Below are 27,051 nucleotides of genomic sequence, written 5' to 3'. Positions count from 1 at the left end.
TAGAGGAGGACTCGGACAAGACAGACTAGCATAGAGACTAAAAGCCCTTTCCGATTGGTTTTGCAATATATGCCTTGTTGAGCAAAGGAGAAGGTTTATCGGAAACCCCTATGTTTTGGCTACTAAGAGGTCAATTCCTCTTTTTTTGTTATTCGTTTTTGTGGTGTTTTTTATTGTTAATGCGGGCGAAGTGGGGAGAAGTAGGGCACGTCTTCAGACAATTGACCAACATCAATTGCATCATCGTCCTGGAGGCGAGGAATCACATTCGCCTCTTCAAGATCGATCGATTCCTTTTCTTGCAATCCATTGATGGGCTTTTTTTCTATAAACAATTGGTCTTTCCTGCGCTTCTCAGCGCGTTTAACCGCTCTGAGATGAGCTTTTTTGAAGCACCGGGATAAACATGATGATTTTTCTTTTGGAGTATTTGCATTACTCGCGTCCTGTACAGCCTCTTCTATGATTTTTATAAGAACAGAGGGGCTGTCAGCAGTTGTAGGTTCTTGAGATATCGGAGCATGAGTGGCAGGTCGAGATTCGATCGCTAATATCATTTAAATTTCTCTCAAATCTTGTTTAATTAGGTCAATAGCATTCGACCAATTGTTCAACGATGTATCAAGAATTGAATCCAAAAAGTTGAATAGGAATCTCTTCCGGCTGTTGTAAATCACTTGTTACGCAAGCGATATCGTACTGAGTTTGCCCATCAACCTAAGGTGGTCTTTTATTTATTTCACTTGGTTGTGCTGTCCCATATATGCAATTGCAAGGGATTGGAAGATTGGCCTCTTTTGCCATAATAAAACCTTTGAAATGGTTAAGTTTATACATCATCTCATTTGAAATGTTTTTCATCTCTCTTAGTTCCCTGTGCGTGAAGTCATGTCCTTTATCCAATAGGTCCAATATCCTGATAATAACAGGGAATGTATATGGGCTGGGGGGGATATACCTAGTAAATCCTTGTCCTCCTCCCCATGCCGCCCTTCATGCTCTGTGTTGCTGGAAGGAATATTTGGCTTAGGGGGTATCAGCTCTAAATGATTACAAGTAGTCTTCACCTTCCTTGTGGTAATATTTGGATTGTTAGAGGATTCATGACTGCTTTCTTTAAGTGATAGTTCAAGAGGGAGAGGAAGTATAGATTGGGGTTGAGAGGGTAAGACAAACAAGAGTTTGCGGTCTATCAAAGGCATCAAAACCCTGATGGAATCGCGAATTCGCTTGTTCAGTTTGTGTATTGCAAGGGGTCCCTCTGCTAGCATATCAAAGGCTGTGCCACTTTCCGCAAGTGAAATGCTATGTGTGTTCTCAGCGTTAGGAAGTACAGCATCCATATCGCACAAAATTCTTACGGCTAGACTCTCATAGACAGATGAGTCTTCAAATTGCAAGACTTCTGCAAGTGTATTACCCTTAGGAGCGCTGATCTGTCTCTCTTTGCTAGTATTTTGTCGTTCTTCATCGGCCTTGTTCGAGAGTACATTGATGTCAGGAGATATAGGCACTTTATTACCATCAATATTAGTTGCTCAAAATGGATTTGGCAAGTCACACCGCACATGAAAATTTAAATACGCAGTATTACTAGGGCATATTGTCGCATTACCATTCAAGATGTTTAAGGCAGACGGCTCCGTTAGGCGACCACTGCGTAGCCCAGACGCCATTAAGGCTGCGTCCGTAACACAGTGTTATAATAGGCGGAAGACTTGTTGGTTTATGCAATTACAGTCTATAGCTTTCTAATATAATAATAAATGGAAAAATCTGAAATGTCTCCACTCACTCGCCACCCTAACAGCCCAACAGCCAGTCACTTGGCAATTCAAGTAGCAATGCGCGTGAACACAATATTTGAGTAATCAGTCGCAAATCGTGATGCAAAAAAAGGGGCATGTCGGTGGGCAGGTCAAGTAGGTGGTTCCTCTCCAGAGCAAGGAAAGAGAGGTAAACGGAAGTAAGTACCTAAAGGTACCTGCAAACTAGTCACAAACACCATTAACAGTATTAAACTACTTTCAGAGATAGCAGGCCAGTCCCTTGACCCACCAGCAACAGAAGTCCAAGTTGCGAAGGTACGCCGCTTCCTCTTGGCCACTAGTGAGGCAGTGAATCACTCGATGCACATTCCAATGTACAAGATCTGAGAACCAGAGCAGCACAGCAGCGTGCAGCCCAACAGCCAGTCACTTGGCAATTCACTTAGCAATGCATCAGGGCATTACAATAGTCTATCTGGCCTGGAGATAGTAGTAGCACAAGCTATCGTAGCACTGTTCCCTTCAGAGATGTAGGGGCAAATATTTCTCAGGAAATGGAGATGGTAATTACAGCTTTGACTCAGCAGGTTAACATGTGCCTCAGAGTTCCAGCTGCCCTCCACCTGGACCCGAAAAGTTTTTACATGGGCTTGAACTGGTATGATGTTATCACCAATTGTAAAACTCTGAAAGGACAGGGTCCGTTTTGCCCGAGCCTGTCTGGAGCCAAAAATGAGAATCTCCATTTTATTGCCATTTAGCCAAAGCCAATTGGAAAACATCCAGAGTTCTATCTGCTGGTAAATGTTAGTGAGGGCTTTGTTGTCAATCAAATGATGCCCGGTAGACAAACCAGCTGGTTGTCATCAGCATAAATGGTGAAAAATACACCCAAGTCATCCAGAAGAGAACAAAGTGACCTTGTGTAAAGGTTAAACAAGATAGGGGAAAGACTAGCACCTTGGGGGACGCCGCAACAGATAGGGGCCGATGGTGAAACTGCTTGACCCCACTAGATTTTGGATTTGCGTCCAGATAAAAAAAAAAGAGTGGAACATAATCCGAGATGACTTAAGGAGTGTAAGAGGCGTTGATGGTCCACCAGATCAAATGCCACAGAAGGATCCAAAAGGACCAGCAGACCCGATTTGCCCTTATTGGTTATTCCTAGCATGTGCGACTACAGATCTATTAGGGCTGTCTCGGTACTATAGAGGGGTCGAAAGACAGATTGCTATCATGGAGAATGTTGCTATTCTCCACGAAAGCTTGGAATTGCACACAGGCAAGTTTATCGAAGATCTTAAGTAGAAACTGGCAATTTGTTATGGGTCTAAGATTACACGGGTCCTTTGGGTCTAAGTTGTTTTTTTTTTTTAAAATAGCAGTGTGACCACAGCGGTTTTGATTGACTTGGGGATCCTGCCATCTCTAAATGAGACATTGGCGAATCTAGTCAAAAAGGGGGCGAACAGGTCTCTGTGTTCTAGGATTAATTTCTGAGGGAGGATGTTTTCCAAGCATGACGTGGGGTGCATGGAAGAGAGAAGCTTCTGCATATCAGGAACAGATATAGCGGAGAAGGCAAAAGGTTTGAAACCTTCTTCTCTATATTCCGAGCATTGTTTCTCGATAGGGGTGGCCGAATTGGGCACAGCCTCTTTGATTTTCTTCCGAGCCTTTGTTATTTTAGCCCAAAGGGTGTTTGTACTGTTATTACGTCCAGTGAAGTAGGGGCGAACGGGGTAAGGAGAGCCTTTGGCTTCTCCAGGTGTCTTAGAATTTCGAACAGTTTTTTGGCACGGTTGGAGGCCTGACTTATCTCAATGTTGTAGTACTCCTTTTTAGTTTAGACAATTTTATTTTTGTAGGTTTTGTCAGAATCCTTCTAAGCTATTTTCTTTTCTTCTGTTTTATGTTTTAATCACTGGGATTCCAATTCACTTTTCTCCTTTTTCATCATTTTAAGTTGGGGGGTGAACTCATTTTTATGGCCGGCATGGTCTCTCACGAGGGGGGCTTTTTTATTGAGTAATTTCAAGAAACTGTCAGAAAAAGAAGAGACTGAACGTTTCACGAAGTCCCCACTCTCAGTTTCACTCATTATAGTTGTTAGACATAGGGAAATGTCCTGAGCCTTTATCATGTTGAAGTTATGGTTGATAATAACCTTGGTGGGGAGGAGGGGTTAGTAGGTTTAACCGCAGCTTGCGGTAGTTGCAAGTGAAAGCTAACAATATAGTGGTCTGACCAAATACAGGGAGAGGTTTGGTCAATGACAATGGAAATGTTTTTAGTGACCACCCTATCTAACATGTGGTTCTTGGCTGTGGTAGGGTCGGTATTTATAAGTTGAAGGTTCAAGTTATTAAGAATTTGCTCCAATTCGATAGTTACTTTGTCAGAGGCTCTATTCTGCCCCTTCGAGGGGGCCTAAGATCTGTGAGATTTCCTCAATGAAGCCTGGCAAAGCCAGTGGAGGCCGTTATAAGGAAGAAATTCATGCATATATTTGGAGTTGACATGGCGAATCTCACAGCCTTTGTAGAGGAGGTCCCACATAAAGCCTGTACTCCAGTCGCCCATTTTGAAGTAACAGGAACGTTCACACCGAGATATGTGACGTACGATGAACAAATAAACCAGCAGAGAGCCGCAGTAGGGCTCTGCCCAGTACCTATCAGAAGAGCAACACCTATTGAAATCTCTGTACCCAGAAAACCATGGACAGTAAGGTATCCATGGAACAAAACCCTACCAGCAAATGAGACAAAATGAAGATTGCCGAGGTACCGTCCCAGAAGAAACCAAAAAGGCCTTAATGGAAGATGAATGGCGACGTCAAAAGGACTCGGACAGACTCGCAGATAGAACATATGACGACTCAAGGATGACACAAAGAGACGAAACGCCATGAACGAACAGTAGCTTTGCATAATTGAAACTTAAGAACAAAATATTCAGTCTTTGAAAGGTCGCGATAAGAAGGCGTAGGCAGGTGGCAAGCTAAACAAGAATCAAATACAGAAATTGAGAGAAACTAGACAAATTCACAGTGTGGGCAGCATGTGACCAGCCGAGTGAGAAGTGGCACGAGTTCACACCTACGCTTGGCATCTGCCCAAGCAGAGATATCAGAACTTTTCCAGACAGAAGATACAGTTTCAAGGCCAACCACAGTGAACTAATTGACACATAGCCACTAAAGTAATGATTGATTGAAGGAAGGCCGGGTGAACTGGGGGACACCCTGCACCTGGCTGACCATTCTGCATGCTGCTAAGCAAAGTGGAAATGTATGCAAGGGGTTGGTGCCAACCCAATCACAATGGACCAAATGATCTAGGGTCCTATAGTTAGTAGAACCAATGGGACGTCATACTTTTAGTGACGTCTACAATAGTCATACTTGAAGGAAGGGCTTAGATGCCCACCTAACGGCGTGACCCAATCCCCTCACTCTGGTACCATATACAGATATAGTACCTATATTAAGGTTACCTTTTCCTAACCAATGGAATTGCATGTTAACTTTTGAGTGTTACAAGTCAATTATGACGAGTTTTGAGTATAAATGTCACTGTTTGTATGAAGTTCATTGGAGTTGAAGCGAGACGGACGATAGCATCACTGCTGATTTCCATGACTCCCCGGTTTTTGTACTTATCATTAAACGGACTCCCTTTGCCAAACCATTGAGTATTAAATCTGCACCCCCATCTATCTCAAGGTGCAGCTATCTCATCTTAAAGTACTTGTGAGCAAACCCCGACTCTATGGGCCAGCCGGGGGTCTTCCCAGTACACTTGGTAGCAGAGATTTGATGGTTATTGATTAAAGTAAGACACCTATTGACTGTCGACATAAAGCAACTCTAGGTCTTCGGCAATATCACTAGTCCTTTGCTATTCGGCTGAGTAGACCGTGAAGCTCCCCGCAGACACTGGTAGTTTAGAAAAGACTGCAGTCAGGGCCTGAAGGGACCCGTGTTCCCCACACTTGCCTTCCCATTCCTACAGGCAGCTGAGCAGGTGAAAAACGGAAGAAGGCGGTAACAAAGGCGGTGATCCCGATGGTTCCAGAGAGGAACCATGTGAACGGTGAGTGAAACAAATATTTTTATGCTTTGGCAAATAGTGCATGCCTTAGAACAAGTAAAGGGAAAAGGTAACAGAGGGAGCCGGGAAAACAAAATACAGTTAGAAGTAGAGAAGACTGTATATATATATATATACATATATATATATAGGGATAATGGCTCGAGAATAAGTAAATAAATAAAGGTTACCGGGGAGGACACCAGAGAACAGAAAGGTTACCAGGGAAGACACCCGAGAAGTGAGAGGATTCACCTTATTCCTACGCTTTAATATAGCAGCTAGAAGAACCGTGTACCCAGAGTCCCACATAATGGGGAACAAATAGACTACCACAGCGTTTAAAGACGTCGTGTAAGGGGTACGTTTAGACTCCATGAAGGGGTAATGGTTAGAGGCAGAGATATTTGTGCCCAGCTCGTGTCCGTCTAGTCGGTCAAGCGTCTGTCTTACATTTTTTTGTTGTGACGTCATATACATTGAAAATGTTCTTTGAGAAAACGGATTCAAATTTTGCGCTATTTACCACCTGAGATAAAATCGCATATGAATTGATGTTTTTTTTAGTAAATTGGAAGATATAAAATTTTGTGAAAATTTGGATTGGAGCTTGCAGTCTTTGGTGCTCGCTCATATTGTTGGAACTGTTCAAGTCAAACAAAAGCATTGACAAGTGTTACATAAGAGGAAAGGGAACAGATTTAAGCATGGAAGACATGACTCCATTGGCACACTTATGCAAGCAGTTGCCAAAACACGCACCCAAGCTAAAGAAATATAGTACTGAGTGGGTTAAGGGAACCGTCACAAGATGTTTATGCCATGGCCACAAAATGGGTCTTTATCTAAAGCCGTCTTACAACATATGACGACATATTTGCATGCCACATAGACAGGCAAGAAGAGTTATGGAAAATGTATGAACAGGGAAAGGAAGAGGAGCGGCAAACAGATTGGAAACTTAATGTATGCGAAGAGGGGGGTGAGATTCCTACCGCGCAACCTGCCCAACCCAAAACGAAAGTTGCAGAAAGTAAGGACGAGGGGTTATACCCACTGAGAGAACTCAATGCAGCCACGGGGTACAGCAACCCCGCATATGAGTCACCTACGCATAGTAGTCACGAAAATCAAGGGAAGGATAAGGAAAAGAATATTACCTCCGCAGTCCTAAGTGACAAGGAGAGACGTGATGACGAAAGAAGAGACCAGGCACAGACAAGTGCATCTCTCGACAAAGAAAGAGAAGGGAAGAGATGGAAGGGAAGTGAAGATAGAACTGATGAGACAGCATTCGCAAAAGACGAATGGATGGGAGGACACATTTTATTGAAACTCGATGGCAAAGGCATTGATGATGTGAAACAAAAGGAGAGGTTAGATGAGACACAGAGAACAGGGAAAGAGAAGGAGTTAAGAGACGAAAGGATAAGAAAGAAAGACAGACAAAGGAGAGAACAGCTATATAGTGAAGAGCAAGAGAGACAGCTCGATCGCAACCCAAGAGCAGCCAATGACCAAGACAGACAGAAACAACAGAGGTTAGAGGAAGAGCAAAGGATACGTGAGAAAATAATAAGGAGACGAAGAAATGAGGAAATTCGAAGGGCAGATGAACGTAGAAACGAAAAGAAAAAGGAAGAAGATAGGGTCAGAGAAGAGGCGAGGAAGCGCAAAGAATTTGATGACGATATAGAACGTAAGCGAAGACAGAGAGCTCGTGATCTTGAATATCTGGGAAGAGAGGTTAAAAAACCTGATCCAGTAGTAGAGTGGGAACATATAGAAGAATTATTTCCTGCGTACGATTCAGTATCAGGCATGTCTAGGCCAAATATGGAAGATGACTTTGACACCAGAAGCATCAGGGAAACGATCGATAGAATAGATTATTAAATGGAGTTGGAACAAACACCCCAAAGGGAGCGGGAAGACGAGTGCCTGGAGAGCACCCAGCTCTATGACACGGAGGATGTCACCCGAAGTAGTGGGAATAGGGAACTATCCCTGGATAGATTAGAAATCAGTAGAAACAATGAAGATACAAGAAGTTGTGCGAATTGGGGACAGACAATGTCCGACTCAGAAAGGGAAGAGCGTGAGGAAAATGAAGAAGATAGAGAGCGAAAGAAGACTCCCAAGGGAAAAAGGAATAAGATGGTCAGACACTAGCGAGTCTACACCGAGGGCATCAGGGTCAGCCACACAGTCTGACCGACATGATGAAGTATCTCATGGTCAGAGGGGGGGTGTCTACACCACCCTATGTAGACTGGCTAAGGACATTGCCAGGCAGATGGCGATGAAGGAATAACACCGTTGAAATAGACAGGAGAACAAAGAGAAGAGAGAGAGGGCTATGCATCCCAATTTCCGTTGCTCGAGAAAGGGGGAGTAAGACCGCAATATATTCCATGGCCATAAATGGAACGAGAAAATTTGAAAAACAAGCTTCCGATGTTGACATCGGTAGTCGGAAAGTGGCTACGTGAGTAAATGACAGGAAACACGCTAGCTATAGGGGACAACAAAGGTCTCCTAATCGCCATACTTGGTGAGAGAGCAGACGATGAGTGGGCACAAGCAGGCTACCCTGGTGTAACCACAATTAATACAGCGCATGACGGAGCTCCATTTAACAATTATAGAGCCGCAGTATGGAAAGCATTACGAGTGCTGTATCCAGATACTTCCGTCAATTTACATACAGAATTTTAAAGACGCATGGGTGCGCAAGACTCATGAATCTTGGACGAAATCTATCCCTGTGTTTTACCATATATTGTGCGAAGGGCTGCCAGAGCCGGTACAGAAATAGTTCAAGAAATTGGTGGGGATTGAAGCCAAGCCTTGGGCTGAAATACAGTTGACCATCTCACATTATTGTAGACTGCTGCAGGAAAAGAATCGCAAAAAGGAAGCAACTCGAAAAGGTGAGGAAGTGAAATTGGTGCAGAAGAAATTGTCAAAATGGGCTCTTGAGGCAGCCATGATAACTAGCACAGCTGAATCAAGCATGCAACAAGTGACTAATCCACAGCAGAATAATCAGGGCAATACAGGGTTTTACCCCAGGGGAAGAGGATATAAGGGAAGAGGATGGCAGAGCAATCAGGGAGGTTTCCAAAATAATCAAGGTGGTTTTCAAAATATGCAAAATGGTAACCAAAATATGTTAAATGGGCAAATGATCCGAACACCACCAGTTTGTTGGTTGTGTGGAATGACAGGGCATTTGGCGCAGAGAAGCAGAAACCAAGGCATGATGCAGAACGGCCAAGGGACAGGAGCAGGCATGGAAAATCCACCTGCAGTGTTACAACAGGGTGTTGCACAGAATCACACAGTGCAACAACAAGCGCCAGGAGTGCAACCTCAGAATATGGGAAAGTTTCCACAAGGACAATCTCAACAGGCGCCGTCGCAGTTATCACAGACAATGAGCACAGGGCAGACTCCGAACCCTGGAATGGTAAATAACAATGGGAAATCCACAAGTGCACAGTGGGCCAAATTTGTATCTGGACTAGGACAGCTCACTGGGAACCCTGATGTGTTCTATCCTATCAGTGACACCAGACCCTCATAGGGAACCCAGGGTGGATGTCGTTATAGGGGATAAAGAATATTCCTTCTTAGTTGACCCGGGTGCAACACGCTCGTGCATACGTGAAGGCAACTTTTCCTTGTCCGGCGAGGCAATAAATACTCAAGAGTTTTACAGGAGCTACCAGTCGTGTTCCCTTCACAAATGCACTTCCAGTCTCCATAGGAGAATGTGAAATGAATGTGCCTTTACTATATTCACGTCAGACCCCAGTAAACATTTTGGGGAGAGATTTAATGACTAAGTTAAACATGATAATCTCGTTCATGGAGGAGGGCATAGTATATTCCACTCCAGGAATTCACTACTTAAATGTATGCAAAATGATTAGAGCATACGCAGGACACACGGCCATGAGGGCTGTACCATAAGAGCCAGAAATGTTTGCATATGGTACGCATGTGCTTATGGCAGGATTGCCAGGCCTTGCAGACAAAATCATGAGAACCCCTCCTATTTAGACCAAGAATACTGATGTATGAGGAGAAGGGACAAGTATTTCCCTTGATGATACACACAGCTGCAGTACGAGGGAAAGTGGCCTTAATTGATGGATATGATGACAAGGGCCGACAATGATGTGCAATAATTGCAACTGAAGAAGGATGTCGAGTGACTGACGTCACTGATGATTATCTGTTTGAAGAACAAACGGATATGGGAGTGACAATGGTAGAAGTGAGCCTCACGTTTTGGGTAAAAATGATCAAAAGAGAAGTACCTCAGAGAATGATGTTGGCACAGAAACGTCCTGAATATTTTGATAACGACATAGCCAAGGTGCCGGTCTCAGTATGGACTACAGGACCCTATGATGTAGGCCTCTTGAAGGGGGGTTGGAGAAGTGAAGATTAAACTAAAACCAGGAGCAATTTTACCCAAAGTACGACAATATCCCACGTCCAGAGAGGCAGTTGAAGGGATTTTTAAGACAATTTCTGCCATGATGGACCAGGGCATTTTAGTGACGTCAGAGTCACCATGTAATACATCAGTGTACCCTGTGAAAAAAGTAAAGGGGGGTATTGGAGGCTAGTGCAAGACCTGAGGCCAATAAACGATATTGTTGAGGCCAAGTTTCCTCTAGTCCCCAACCTGTCTACAACGCTATGTAATATACCCGTTGAGGCAAAATATTTCACGGTGATTGCCTTGAAAAATGCATTTTTCTCAATCCCGTTGCACCGCGACTCACAAGATGCGACGTCATTCACGTTCAAACAAATGAGTCTGAAAAGCACGAGGCAGACCAGGAAGTAACAGTGTACAGTGACTCTGCCTGTGTGACGTCAACAGTGCATGCAGACCTAGCGTGCTGGAAGAGGAGGGGCTACCTCCGAGCAGACGGCATGCCAGTGCAGCACGCAGCCTTATTGGACAGGCTGATCAAGGCACTACAGCTCCCAGTGGGCATAGCGGTTATGAAATGTGCCACCCACACGAAAAGGGACAGATTTTATCTCATGCGGAAACCAAGCAGCAGACACGGAAGCCAAGCATATGGCATCCAAAAGTGAGACGATCATGGAAGTGGAAGTTATCCATGCCAACGAGTGTATGATGGTTATACAAACTGCACCTGAAGGTTACAGTAATTTGGGGAAAACATAGCTAATGGAACTCCAAGGGGAGGCACCACAGGAAGTGGAAATGTCAAGGGTGTGCTTTAAAACCCTCTGACAGCTTGTGGCGACAAAACAGCACTGGTAAGCTAGCAATGCAGTTGCATTACCCAACAAACATGACTAAAGAGAATCTAGCAGAAACGCTTGCGGAAGACTGGTTTATACCGAATTTAGCGGAGCACGTTGCATTCTTTATAGTGAACTGTATAATTTGCCAGCAATTCACAGCCAGGCACACACTAAAAGTAACGAGGAGTCATCCCCAGGCCAAATGGGCCTTTTTAGCACTTGCATGTCGATTACGATTCAAGTATGTAATGGGTACAGATACTTCATTGTTGTGGTGTGTCAATTCTCTAGATGCATAGAGGCAGGTCCATGTACACACCCAGACTCTACTTGTGCCGCCACATTTTTAGTGAGGGAAGTGTTCCCCAGGTGGGGGGTATGCGACGTCATGAGATTAGATAATGGCCCTCATTTTGTAAATTCAATATTTGAACAGATTAGCTTGCTGCTTGGTATAAAGCAAATGTTCTCATCGGCTTATCATCTGCAAGGTAACGGAATCTGTGAGAAGCTCAACGGCTTGTTAAAGGAAAGGATAGTCAAGTTGAAGCTTACTCTAAGGAAGGGATGGTTGCACTGCCTTACACTGGCACTGTATGCACTTCGCAACCAACTCGGGTCCGACCATCATTTTACGCCACACGAAATAGCCACAGAAAGAAGAATGAGAACTCCTCCGACACCCTGAGATAGAGCTAGATGTGATGCCCAGTAAACAGTAGAAATTTTAGGGTCTGAAATGCAAAACTATCTGAACTCTTTGACATCTTGCCTTACTGTAATTTCAGACCAGCTGCAGCGACGACGAAAAGGGTGCAGGGTAGCACAGAACACGGAAGGAGATACTACAACAGACCAAGTTCAAGGTCTACATGTTCCACTCGTCTTCCCTGGAGAGGCTGTCCTTGTGAAGAATCATACTACGAAAAAGTGGGACGAGCCAAGGTTCAACGGTCCTTTTACAGTGGAGGAATGCACTCTGTCCGCAGTGAAACTACAAAGCAGGAGAGCGTGGATTTTTCATGTCCATATCAAACCCTACATCGGAGAAGGCCCCCTGCCTGCACCCCAACGAGAGGAATCGACGAGCGACGGGGAAGAACCACAGCACGTGCAGACGAGATCCATGACGAAGAAGAAGGACACATGACCAACCAAACAAAGACAAAATATCTTTTGCAAGTTGTGGCTTAAATTGGACACTTCCTCTAAAACAAAAAAGGGGATAAAGATATAAAAAAACGGACAATCTGTGCATCCTAGTTACAGGGTGAAGAAGAACAATTACACACATAAGTCACAAAATAGCCTGCAAACTTTGAACTTTGGACTGAGGCACTCTTAAGCCTTGATGAGAAAAGAATATGCCAAATTTTGACCGAGGACACTTACATTGGAAGCAAATACAGTATCCCGACTCGTTCCACACAGAGACACTATTCGGAATCACTTATGGGATCCCGCAGTAGCGACATCGTCAAGAACGTGGTCACCTATTTTGATCTAGTGCTAAGATCATACCCGTCATTCGTAGGAAAGCTGACTAGTGTCACTGACCTTCTTCAAGATCCAGAAAACAAAAAGACAATAAGGCAACCAGATGTCCCGAACACAGACGGAAATAGATGAGCTTATCAACATCTTGTTCTTTCGCATAATCGGAAACTGTCCAACTATTGTCGGAAGAACAACAGACACACTTACATTTCTTCGGGATCCAGCAAATACAGAGCACCTAAGCCATCTCCTAAATAACATAGTATTGCTAGTTGCACTCCACGTGAACAGGCAGTGCAGATATTGCCTCCATTAAAGGGAGCATTAAATCCTAAAGAACCCCAGCAGGACAGGACAGATGTCCCAGTCTCTAGAAGACAGTAGACTGGACCACAATGTCCTTTTTCGTCTTGTCACTGACTTTCCAGAGCTAGTGGGAGACCAACCAATGTTGACGTCCTCACATTCATCATAGATCCAGCAAATGTTGCACAGATGGGCATGCTCTTGCATGGAATCGTGTTGTGTTGCAAATAGAGCTCTCGAACCATCAACAGAACTATCTGAGGAGATTCTAAAAGCTTTCCGCTGAGGAACAGATCGAGGTAGGAGTGCCAAGAATTTCACCTACCACATTATTTTATCCTTATTCCTTCATACTGATCAAAGTACAATATGTCTTCAGGACTGAAGCAAATTCGGGGAGTGGATTGGGAGTTTACTTACTTTGAACATGCACAATAAGGGGATCCACGGAAGTGTCATTATATTTGATTTTTCCCATAGTCTAGCAGAGGAACTGTATCCTGAATTAAGAGACAGTTTGTCACTCACGAGAGGTGGGACACTTGTGGAGCACCTGATACTTTAAACACAGAACTCGCAAGACGATATTGGTCAAGGAAATAATAGCATTGACATTTGGCGAATGATCGAGATGGGGGTCCAGAACAGCAATCTGGTCCTCCCACATGAAGAGAGACACCCTTGCTTCTCTGGAAGGAAAGGCTGCCACCTGACTTACAGAGGAATAATGTATTTATGTATCATATTCATTATTATTTTACTGTCACTAACGATCAGAACTGCATTCTTTATTGGTGCACAAAGTGTTCCAATTCCAGTGCACCCACCTAATGATGCACGCATGAAACCAACTAAAGCGCCCAGACCCTATATAGTCATTCCAGTCCCTAGAAGATCTGACGGTGGAGTGAATGAACTTGAAATGAATGTGATAAGCAATGATAAACACACTTGTTAGATATGATGGAAAGACAAAAGGAATTGGAGAAGAAACCAACAGAAATGATAAACTTAAACACTCCTGAGACAACGCTGATGGAGGCAAGGACAAACCCAAAGAAAATCTCACAAGCACAACTAAAAACAGACGCATATGGCTGTCATTAGCTAGAGAAAGGAAAAGACCTGAGGAACTGAAGAATATACACCCAGACACAGCAGAAATGAACATATATGTGTCAACGAAAGAGACAAGTACAGGTTCCACAGTACAACCATATACAAGACAAATGCCAGAATGGATACGAACGTTCCTAGCCAGAAAGAAAGAACTATATGAGGAACAAGAGAGAGCTGCCAGAAGTCGGTCAACTCAAATGGCGCCGATGAGGAGGCCTGCACCATGGACCGGGATACCTGAGAATCCCCCAGCGAGAAAGAGCCATACAGATGCATCAGAGATGTAGTAATAGAAAACTACATGAAAACCTTAAGAATCAAGAGAAGCATGCATGGAGATGACCATGAACTGAACGACTAACTTGATAGCACACCTAGGTAACAACATTTGGTACCAGCACATGAAGGAAGTTGGAAGATGAAATTCTGCAGGGGAATGCTTTGTTTGTGCACTCCTACCATACAGCATGGGGAAATCCAAGATCTTCGTGGCTGTAGAAATTGATGTTCACACAGCACACTGTCTTTCACACGTAGCCATGTGCAAAACTAGAAGCCAGTTCATGGGAAGTGACCCTTCTCTAATATGGGCAACTGAAACAGCCTATCCTGATGAAGATGATTATGTCCAAGACATCAAGGCATGAAATAGAGCTCATACTAGGAACCTTGTGATCAGATACGAGAAGCCTGGAGTTAAAGGAGCAGGAATAAGATGGCAAGTGAACCCGAGACTAAATGTCAGAAGAGGCAAAAAATTGGAAAAACAGAGGCCAAATGCAGATTTGAGGAACAGTGCTTTCACCAGAAGAATGGGAGAAAGGAGTAGTAATCTGCAGAGCATGGATGGTCTTTGGAGCCTGCAAAGAAGCAATTGAAAATTCACAAAGGCTATGCAAGCCATTGTGGCTAAAGCTCGCAAAACTGCTGACATGGGTCGAAGGACAGAGGAGGACCATTGCAGATAGTGCCACTGGAGATCTCAAAATTGTGCTTCAGGAATAATGGCACAAGAAAGATGGGCGAGAATCAGAACTGTGGACGAATTTTTGATGCTCCAGGAATGGTACATGGAACTGCAGTGATTATGGATCATTATTGGGCATGCGGATCCAAAGCAAATATCAGACTGCCAAAGAACTGGGGAGGCATATGCACAATAGTGAATGTCCATGTTCCAGCATTGGTAATCCCGAAAAGTGATCTGAATATTGACAGTTTCCCGAAAGCAGATGCTCACTTGAGGAAGAAGAGATCTGTGGAACTGATAACCCGAATGAAGAGAGAGAACTACTTCTCTGCTAAATCAGAAGAAGCATTTCACGCAATCCCATATGAACACAGGCTGTTCAGCCTCACCTCATCAGTATTCACAACAATTTTTATGCCAAGAATCCAAGTTGGAGTAAATACTAAATGGTTGCAGAGAACCAGATGGGAGTTACTGCAGACGATCAACACAACCATAAAAGGATTCAATGCGATCAAGGAAGAGCTAAGAGCCATCCGACTGATGACTCTCCAGAACAGATATGTCCTTGACATGATCACAGCTATGGATGGAGGTGTTTGTACAAAAATTGGAGAATCATGTTGCACATTTGTACCTTCTCACGACGAGGAGAAAGGAACTTTAATAGAAGCTATATGGATGCTGACGAAGCTACAGAACCAGATGATCGATGAAACTGATAAAGTTGATGATGACAGCTGATTTGGATCCTTATTCGCTTGGGTCCCACAATGGATGGCAGACATATTTGAGTTCCTAAGAGCCCTGCTAGTGATGATATTACTAGGATTTTGTGTTATCAAGATAATAATCTCGCAATGCCAAAAAACTGCAAAGACAGCCATAGGGATGAACATCATGATTGATGTGTTACGCTCACCTGGTATCCACAGGGACGCCACCCAGCCGGGTTACTCGCTGGAATGCTTCTCAGCTTTGCCCGGACGTGGTCTGCGGGGAAGGTTCTGCCTTGTGGTAGAATTAGGTGTGCTCTCCATCCTGCCTTCTTTGCAGGGGCGCGTTGTCTTTCAAGGGCGAGTGCGGTTCAGTTACTTCACTGACGCTGGCCCGTTTGATATTGTTCAGGTAGGTCTTATTGCTGTTGTTTAGTTTTGTTGCTATCCTGCATGCCTTTCTTTGTTTAAAATGTCTCTTTTTTCTCCCTTAGGTATGCAGAGCTTCAGCGCGGCGAACTGGCTTGGTTGAGCCCCGCTGGTAAATGATGGCGCATTAAGAGCGCTATGATGCGGTAAGTAAGCGCTATGCGCAGCGCTGCAAAGTCTTTCCGTTGCTAACCTGCGTTTTCCTTCCTTCTAGGTCGCAGTGTTCTTCAGCGCGAGTGGGATGTCCGGAGTGGTGCCAGCCGAGAGGCGACCAGCCAGGTAAGCCTTTTGAGCAGTTCGTAATTTATAAATGTCTCTACTGTTTTCTTTAATGTTGCCTCTATCTTCCTCTTTCAGGTCGTTCTGTCCGAGAGTCGTGCAGATTCGAGGAAGCTGTTCTCAGTAGCTGCAGGTAAGATGCTGCTGTTAACGATGTTCCTTTTGCCTCCTTGCAGGTTCTGCTTCTCCGAGGTTCGAGGGAATAGCTGGACACGGTGAGCGTCACATTGCAAGCTGCAAAGTAACGCAAAGCGTGTTTTCTTGTTCGGGTGTGGTTTAAATAGCCCCAAAAAAATAGTCCAGGTAAAGTAGTCCCTAGGCTACCACACCCAAAACACTAGACCGCATAGCTTGGTTCTTAGGAACCAAGCTATGTGGATGCCTCCATGTTGGCTGACAATACAATAAAGTAGTTCACAAGCACATTGTTTTTCATGCTGTATGAGCCTGGCGCCATAGGCGCCAGGACTGGCCCCATGAGGGCTTTTGAAGAGGATGCCAGGCTCTAGAGGCCCGAGTCCTGACTCCACCTGGCCAATGGGTTTGCCAGAGGGGGTTTTGGGCGAGGGTCGTGACATGATGTCAAGCCAGGATGGAAACCCAGAGACCTGACTGATGAAGGAATAAGAGACTTTGTGAAGGTCAGCAGGCACGCGCCAGAAGGTACAAGGTTTCTCTATCCCCGGAAATACAGAAATTATGTTGGAAGATGGGTTTAATGTAGCCCAAATGGACAATGTCAACTCATGACATGGAATAAAGATGAACATGTAAGGACAGCAGGAAGCCTGAAGGGAGTAATAAAGATATGGACTCCGAAGAGACACTTCTTCAAACCATCATGTATAGACCCAGAAGATGAAGAAGGGATGAACCCAGGCGATGGAATGAAGATAAATATAGAAGAATCAAGTGAATCGAATCCAAAGAAGGAGGTGAAAGTGGTAGATGAATCGCACTGAGGGGGGGAGTGTAGAGGAGGTCCCAAATAAAGCATGCACTCCAGTCGCCCATTTTGAAGTACCAGGAAAATTCACACCGAGATATGTGACGTATGATGAACAAATAAACTAGCAGAGCGCCGCAGTAGGGCTCTGCCCAGTACCTATCAGAAGAGCAACACCTATTGAAGTCCCAGTACCCTGAAAACCATGGACAGTAAGATATCCATTGAAAAAACCCTACCAGCAACTGAGACGAAATGAAGATTGCCTACATACCGTCACGGAAGAAACCAAAAAGGCCTTAATGGAAGACGAATAGTGACATCGCAAGGACTCGGACAGACTCGCAGATGGAAGATATGACCACTCAAGGATGACACAAAGAGACAAAACCCCATGAATAAGGATATCATGAACCTAGAAGAAGAGAACCATTTTGAAATACAAAGAAGCTTAAGCTGTAAGCAGGATGAAGATACTCAACCAGCTAAGGCCTGGAAATATGCTTGAAACCGCAAGAAAGCTAAGAAAACAGTACGGCTTTCTATGCTAAGTAGAAGAATAGAGCGGCAAGCGCCATTATACATAATGTACCTCAAAACGAAGCACAGTATTATAAGTGCAAGTCCACTTTGCACGAAAAGCAGAATCAACTCAGGTTACTAGAGGCCAAACAAAAGAAGATTCATATTCCAGCAAACGAGAAGAGACAGCTGAAACGAAACTCGGCAGATGCAACTCGTGCCAGGAGAGCCAAGGTCAGACCAATAGAAGGAACGAACAGTAGCTTTGCATAATTGAAATTTAAGAACAGAATAAGCTGTCTTTGAAAGGACGAGATAAGAAGGCGTAGGCAGGTGGCAAGCTAAACAAGAATCAAATACAGAAAATGAGAGAAACTAGACAAATTTACGGTGCGGGCAGCACGTGACCAGCCGAGCGAGAAGAGGCACGAGTTCACACCTACGCTTGGCATCCGCCCAAGCATAGATATCAGAACTTTTCCAGACAGAAGATACAGTTTCAAGGCCAATCACAGTGAACTAATTGACACATAGCCACTAAAGTAATGATTGATTGAAGGAAGGCCGGATGAACTGGGGGACACCCTGCACCTGGCTGACCATTCTGCGTGCTGCTAAGCAAAGTGGAAATGTATGCATGGGGTTTGTGCCAACCCAATCACAATGGACCAAATAATCTAGGGTCCTATAGTTAGTAGAACCAATGGGATGTCGTACTTTTAGTGACGTCTACAATAGTCATACTTGAAGGAAGGGCTTAGACGCCAACCTAACGTGTGTACCCAATCCCCTCATTCCGTTACCATATACATATATAGTATCTATATTAAAGTTACCTTTTCCTAACCAATAGAATTGCATGTTAACTTTTGAGTGTTACACATCAATTATGATGAGTTTTGAGTATAAATGTCACTGTTTGTATGTGTCAGGGTGCAGGGTGTTATAAGGGGCAGACAGGGCTCTGTAAAAGGCCCAAAGCACAGGACAACAGGGAAAAGAACAAGACAAAGCCAAAGGAAAAGACTCCAGCCTTATCAGAGGCTTCTTTGTCCATTTTGCAGGCAAAAAGACCTGCGAACCACAAGTCCCAGCAGCCTCCAGGCCGGGAACTACTTTTTCACTCCCATGTCGGGAGGGGCTCACGCACGCGCATGCGCGCAATACAAAGGCACGGGGTTGTGCTTAAGCACCCGACCAGACCAGACGCATCTTCCAGAGCTCCTGCCGAGGGGGATTACGTGAGGGGCCACGCCCCAAGGAAGAAGCATTCCGGCTCCTCGCTCATGCCAGATAAGTACCCCAATGGCCTAGCGAAAGAACCCATGCTGAATACTAACACGCTGCAGCAGGGAGGTAGCGTGGAGACAGGAGGGAACCATTTGGCCTCCAAACCCACATAGGGGCACGCACAGGGGGAACAGCCCGGCCACATCACGTCCCCTGCTGATGGGAAAGCTAAGTGCTTAATAGCGTTTCGCTGCATTTGAAGACAGCGACTTTTCCTGCATGATTGCATGAAAACTAATGCGCACAGCGCCTTTCTAAATAATCAACTTCAGCCACGTGTGGCAAACTTTGGCAGCACGGAGTGCTCTTCTCATTACAAGCCACATGCGGCAAACTTTGGCAGCATGTAGCGCTTTTTGGTTTCAAGCCACTTGCGGCAAAACTTTGGCAACACGATGGGTATTATCACTTCTTAGCCACGTGCGGCGAACGTGGGCTACATGTTCTGATCACCAATAATTAGCCACGTGCGGCGGGTACAGCTACACATCTTTTGTTTGGCATTAATAGACTGCATGAGCAGATTAACACTCCACGTGCATGTCTCTGCACTAACCAATCCTTGGGGTGGGGTGTCACCAGATGGTATGCCTGTTCTCTTGTATTGTGCCCTATGTGAACCAAACATAGGTCACTAATGCTAAACTCTCTTGCAGCATTTGAACTGCTCCGAGCACCGGACCTGAGAGTGCGCAGGCAGGAGGCCAGCACTCACCTCCAGAGCTAAGTGCCTCTTTTGTATCAAAAGTTATATGTAAACACTGTGCGCATGTTTGGGGTAATAGTGTGTATGTACTGTTGTTATTTCACCCCTATGTTCCCTTGCCTGTCCACTTCCCCTTTCCTAACCCTCATTCCGGTTACCCTCTGCTCGATACCTATCCAAACATCGAGATCCTAACCCTCTTTCCCTGCTGGGGTCTCGGAGGCCTGCGTAAGCACTGTCTTGCAGGCGCCCAGACCGTAGTGGGGGTAGTTGGTTCGTGCCACTCCTGCGCCTGGAATCCAGAGCTGTGACAGTATGAAGTTCGTTGCAGTTGAACCGAGACGGACAATCGCATCACTGCTGATTTCCATGACTCCCTGTTTTTTGTACTTGTCATTAAACGGACTCCCTTTGCCAAACCATTGAGTTGTCCTTATTGATTGGTGTTGGAGTAATAAATCTGCACCCCCATCAATCTCAAGGTGCAGCTATCTCGTCTTAAAGTACTTCGGAGCAAACGCCGACTCTATGGGCCGGCCGGGGAACTCCCAAGTACACCTTGACAAGCTACGGGAGAAGCAAAGAGTCCCAATTCAGATTTTGCTAGGATTGCCACTCCTCCCTCATAGCCCTGTTCTCTGTTTTTACAATACATAAAGAAGACGGGTGGGACAGCCATTGTGATAGATCGTCCGCTGGTGTCTCTAATCCAGGTCTCTGTGAGAAACAAAAGGTCCAGTCGGCTGTCCAGGATTAAATCATGAATGTCTTGAGCATCACTAATTAACGATCTTGTGTTCAACAAGGCCGGTTTGAGATTGGTTCCTTTAACCCCTAAGCTAGCCGGAAAATGGTTGAGAATGGTTGTTTGTTGTGGGGACGTAGAATCCTCTATACAAGTAGTGGTGTGATCTTGTTCAAAAACCGAGGAACTGCTTTTTATCAGGCTGTGATCAGCCGTTTGACACCGGTTGGGGGTTGCTAGGTACTGTGGTCATCCAGCGAACTGTTTTTGTCTTTATTTATGTCAACAAAAGGAGTGAGGCACCCTTTAGAGTCCTTGGCCATGTGTGGAGCTTCATTATGTTTAGGGATAACATCAGAGGTAAGCTGACAGTAATCAGTATCGTCTAATTTAGAGCGCTTCAGTTTGTTAATTAGCGATATTCTATTGGTACGCAGAAGTGCAAGGGAGACAGACTCATTAATTGGACGGCCCATGGTCCACTGGTACAGCAAAATTAACACTAATAACAAGTGAAAAGTCAAACAATACCTATACCTATTAGGTGGAAATCCAGCGGGAAGAGACGCTGAGATCCGACGATAACTGGCGAGGACTGGGCGTGACTCGGGTGCGCCTGGTCACCCGATTTATGGACTGAAAAGGATGCTGGAAGATGTAGTTCCCTAGCCGCACAAGCTGTTTTAAAGGCTGGAGAAATAAACCTAATGTGCTGCGTGCTGCTTCAAAAGTGCGTTCCCAGCCACTCACATGCAGTGAGGCACAGAAATCAAGTACAGCTAAACAATATAGCTAAATAAAGGTAACAGTAATTGCAAACCTTGCTACAATAGTGCACTGTGTGAGCACTCAGAGAAAATGTACACAAGGTTTCAGGCACACATCTATTCAGCAAGAATTCTTCCAGATACAAGAAAAGCAGTCTATGAAAGACTGTGCAATGCAGGGGTTTAAGTACTGGTGAGGACTGGGCTTGACTCGGGTGCGCTGGTGCACTTGGTCCCCCGATTTATGGACCGAAAAGGATGCTGGGAGATGCAGTTCCCTAGCAGCACAAGCTGTTTTAAAGCCTGGAGAAATAAACCTAATGTGCTGCGTGCTGCTTCAAAAGTGAGTTACCAGCCACTAACATGCAGCGAGGCACAGATGAACAAGTTACTTCTTACCTTGTAACGTTCTTTCGATGGGATGTTCCTCCGACGTATCCCTTATCTTTGATAGATCATCTCCCAGCTTGCTGGCCTCTGAAATTTTTTTCAGTAGAGGGCGCTGCGCGTCGATGTCCCTCGAGCCTATGTCCCTTGACGGCCTCCGTATCAGCGCCAACGTCACCACGCATATAAATAGACTTGCGCAGCGTCCGTTGCTCAGTTCCGTTTTGACGTTAACAGTTGTTTTATATGAATTGGTTATTGACCTTGAAGGAGCGTAAGCTGCAACCACAAGGGAAGTATTACTGCGGGGATGGATGGGAGGGGCGATAAGGAATATGTCGGAGGAACATCCCATCGAAAGAACGTTACAAGGTAAGAAGTAACTTGTTCTTTGAAGGGATTGTGTCCTCCGACGTATTCCTTATCTTTGATATACTCCCATAGCAGTGGTGTGCAATTGGAGGTGGGAGTAAAACGCCATGTTTCCTTTTAGGAATGAACCGAATGTAATACGGCTTTGCCAAACCTAGTCTCTTGACTGGAGGAGGAATCCAGATTGTAAAATCTTGTGAAGGTATGTGCGGACGACCATGTGGCAGCCGCACATATGTCTCGAACCGGAACCCCTCTTTGGAGGGCCGAGGAGGCTGCGATACCCCTGGTTGAATGACCCCTAAGATTTTGAGGAGGCTCTTTCCCTGCAGTTTGTAACATTCCAGGATGGCCAAAATAATCCATCTGGAAATGGTTTGTTTTGTTATTGGTAGTCCCAACTTGTGCCCTGAGTAACCCACGGACAGTTGGTCTGCTTGCCTAATCCTAGCAAGTCTGCTGATGTAAAAGCTTAAAGCCCGCCTTGGGTCCAGCCTATGTAGCCTTTCTTCCTCTTTCCCCGAATGGGGAGGCGGATAGAATGAAGGTAAAGTAATTTCTGAGTGATGTGGAATTCAGAAACCACCTTTGGGAGGAAATTAGGCTTCACCTGTAGGACAACCTTGTCTTTATGAAAAATTGTATGAGGGGGTTTACAAGATAGAGCTTGTAATTCGCTCACCCTTCTAGCAGATGTTAAAGCCACTAATAAGACAGTCTTAAGGGTGAGAAATCTTAGCGAACAAAAGTGGAGTGGTTTGAAAGGAGTACCCATCAGGAAATGTAAGACTAAATGTAAGTCCTATAAAGGAACCTGGAAAGGTTTTGGAGGGTAGACATTAGTTAATCCCTTTAGAAATTGTATTACTAAGGGTAATTTGAAATACGAAGGTTCCTCCGCAGTGCGCTTGAAGATCGATAGCGCTGCGAGATAGCCCTTGATAGTGCCAACTTGAAGGCCTGAATTTGCCAGAGCAGAGCAGAAAGGATAACACCGTTGGTGTACCACATGAAAAGGGTCGATATTCTCTTCTATACACGAGCTGCAAAAGTTGTTCCAACGGCAGCGGTATAAAGACTTTGTTGCTGGCCTTCTGGCCGAAAGCAACACTTCCATGACGTCATCAGGGAGGTCCCAATCCTTGTATCTCAACCTTTCAGAAGCCAGGCGTGAAGGTTGAGGGTTCCGATGTCTGGATGGAGAACCTGACCTCCCTTCTGTGAGAGAAGATTCTCCTTGAGTGGAAGATGAATTGGAGGGCAGATGGACATGTCCAGAAGGTCCGGGTACCACGTTCTCCTGGCCCAGTCTGGGGCAGGGCAATTAGGATCATGGTTCTCTGGAATCTTCTCAACATCCTGATCATTTGAGGAAGGACAGGGACTGGTGGAAACATGTACAGGAGTGGAAACTCCCAGTCCACTACGAACACGTCCCATAGAGCTCCTCTCGGGGGAAATTCCCATGAACAAAACAGATCGCACTTTCTGTTGGTACTGGTGGCAAACAGATCCACTTGATGGGTTCCCCAAAGGGCGAAGATCTCCTGAAGGACTCCCTGAGCTAGTTCCCACTCGTGGGAGACTGTGCCCTGCCTGCTCAGCGCATCCGCCGTCAAGTTCTTCTCTCTGGCTAGATGGACTGCCGATAGAGAGATTCCTTCTTGAATTGCCCAAAACCAGAGCTGCATTGCCTCTCTGCACAGTGATAGTGATCCTATGCCTCCTCTTTTGTTGAGGTAGTGCATGGCCACTGTGTTGTCCGTCATTATCAGGACATTTTTCCCCTGTACAGATGGCAGAAAAGCTTTCAGCGCTAGCCTGATTGCTCTCAGCTCTAACAGGTTGATATGTAGTCTGGACTCCGATGGAGACCAACGACCGCTGATGGTCCAGTCGTTGGTATGGGCTCCCCACCCCGTGAGTGAGGCATCTGTGACTACTGTTATCTCCGGCCATGGTTGCCAAAACAGTTCCCCCTTCAAGATGTTTTTCTCCTCAGTGCCCACTGAAGAGATCTCATTTTCAGGCGAGCCTCTGGCACAAGGAAGATGCAGGATGCCATGAGGCCTAGCAACCTCAAAAAGTCAAAGGCTGGGAGACGTTGGGCATTTTGAAACTTGATGACCATCTGCAGAATATCTTGAGCCCTCACCTCTGGTGGCGAGGCTTTTCCCAGGGAAGTGTCCAGGACCGCTCCAATGAACTGGAGTCTCTGTGATGGTATCATCTGTGACTTCTTTAAATTGAGGGAGAAGCCCAGTTTGTGAAGGAAGTGGCAGACATAATCTAGCTGGATCTGAAGATACAGCTCTGATCAGCCAATCGTCCAGGTAGGGGTAGACGTGGATCCCTTCCCTCAGACTTGCAGCCACTACCGACATTAGCTTGGTGAAGACCCTCAGGGCGGAGGTCAGCCCAAATGGCAGAACTCGAAATTGATAATGAGAGCCGCCAATTGCGAACCTCAGGTATTTCCTGTGTTTGAGATGGATTGGCACATGGAAATAAGCATCCTGTAGGTCCAGAGGTACCAGCCAGTCCTGAAGCTGGAGGGCCTGGAGGACCTGAGCGAGAGTTACCATCTTGAACTTGTCCTTCCTGAGGAACTTGTTCAATTCTCGTAAGTCCAAGATAGGTCTCAGTCCTCCGTCTTTCTTCGGTATGAGAAAGTAGGGGGAGTACCAGCCCTTGTTCCTCTCCGCTACAGGTACCAGTTCTATGGCACCTTTCTCTAGCAGGTCTACAATTTCCTGCAAGAGGAGCGGATCTGGAACTCTCAGAGAGTTGTTCCCCGGTGGATGACTCTGAGGGATGTGTAGAAAAGGCAGGCAGTAACCTTGGGCAACTGTCTCCAATGCCCAAGCATCTGACATAATAGCCTGCCATTCCGTCAGATGTTGAGTTAACCTGCCCCCTACTGGTGTTTTGTGAAGAGAGTCCTCGGAGCGGTTTGGAGGCGGCTGATGCAGATGCCGAGGGTAAAGAGGCACCTGCTGCTGCTGCGGCTTTTGTGTTTTTACCCCGTCCACCTCGGGTGAATCTCTTCTGACCTCTTTGAACCGGCTGTCCTCTACCCTTTCCGAATGCGGAATAGAAGCGAAAGGACTTACCTCTCCAAGAGGTTCTTGAGGGGCAATATGGTGTCTGACGGATTGCAGCTCCTAAGCATTTTGCTGCTGCCTTTGATGTTTGTAGTTTTTCTAAACTGTCATCTGCCTTCTTACCAAACAAAGAAGAGCCGTCAAAGCGCATATTCAATAGTCTGCTTTGAACATCTGGAGCAAAACCAGACTTTCGCAACCAAGCAAATCTCCTGGTTGTTGTACTTGTCGCCATGGCCCTGTTGATACTGTCAGCAGAATGGATGCCAGTCTGAAGGGATTCGCACATTGCGTCCTTACCATCCTTAATGATGTTGAGAAACGCTTCCCTTTCTTCTCCCCCCGGGAGGCAGTCAGCCGCTGATGAAGCACACTCCCAAAGTGTGTGGCTGAGCCTTGCGAGCGTACAAGTAGCATTGATGGATTTGAACGCCATGCTACATGCGGAAAATACTTTTTTGGCCATAGAGTCATATCTCTTATCATCCCTGTCCTGTGGAACAGTAGGGTAAGCCGATTTACTACCTGCTGAAGTAGCTGCCTGAACAACCAGACTCTCCGGAGTTGGGTGTTTGGATAAGTATTCAGGGTCAGCAGAAAACACCCGATATTTAGCTGATAGTTTCTTGTTAACTGCTGGGATAACCTCAGGTGTTTCCCAGTTTGCCAATATTCTCCTTTGTAATGCCGCATGAAATGGCACTACAGGATCCTCCTGTGGACCTTTGACCAAGAGGTCTGTGAGGTCATCCTGCTGAAAAGCAGGTGAGGGTGTGGACCATCCCATAAACTCTATTATCCTTGCCATCAAGGTTCTATAAGGGGTTTCAGCATGTTCCCCTGGGTCTGGTGTGGCAAATTCCACTTCTGGGGAAGTGTCCAACCCACTTGCTTCCTGTAGGGTTTCATGGAGGTCTTTCAACCTACCTTCCTCAGAGTTAAATTCCTCTAGTGCAGGAGTTGCAGATCCCTGCAACTCAAAAGGCCTTTCCTGATCTGAATCCTCCCTTTCTTCATAAATAGAAGATAAGACCCTGGAGTGGTCAGGTCTTGAAAATGGTATAAATCCCATTTCCGGAGCAGAAGGAGCCAGATTTGTCATGATTGGCTGAGAAAACGTTGACGTCGTCGACGCAGACGTTAAAGGCTTCGAAGCCATCGAAAATGGCGTCGAGAAAGGTGGTAGAGGCCTCGATGAACTCGAGAGTATCGGGATTCTACTTGAGGTTGTCGACGACATTCTCGTGCTCGAGGCTCTGGGTATGGCCAATGGCTGTGAGGTGGTCGTGGGTTTGTCCTTTCTCGGCGTCGAAGAGGGCGTCGACTCGACTGACCTGTGCGCCGAAGAACCCTTTGATAACGGCGCCAACCACGCCAATCTATTTGTCGAAGGGATCCTCGATGACAGCGTCGAAGACGCAACTTTGCCTTTACTCAAAGGTTTGTGACGCTCTCGAGTGGCTTCTTTCGCCGAGTACTGCGACTCGCGGCTTTTTGATTTTTCGGGTCTTTCACCCAGGGTATCACCCTCAGCAGTCTTCGAGGGGGTCGAGGCCGCTTTCTCGAAGACACTTAGCATCTTTTTCCTGAATTCCTCCCACTCAGCCTGAGAGCTATGTTTTGTGGGACAGGAGACCCTCTTTGGGGAAACGGAAGAAGACGAAGACGAGGAAGGGGATCTTCAACGTCTCTTTTTTGAATGCTTAGATCTCGAAGAGTGATGGGAACT

This window comes from Ambystoma mexicanum, chromosome 2q (genome assembly GCF_040938575.1).
Source record: "Ambystoma mexicanum isolate Mex_15411 chromosome 2q, UKY_AmexF1_1, whole genome shotgun sequence".
NCBI lineage: Eukaryota > Metazoa > Chordata > Amphibia > Caudata > Ambystomatidae > Ambystoma > Ambystoma mexicanum.
This window is presented reverse-complemented; position numbering follows the sequence as displayed.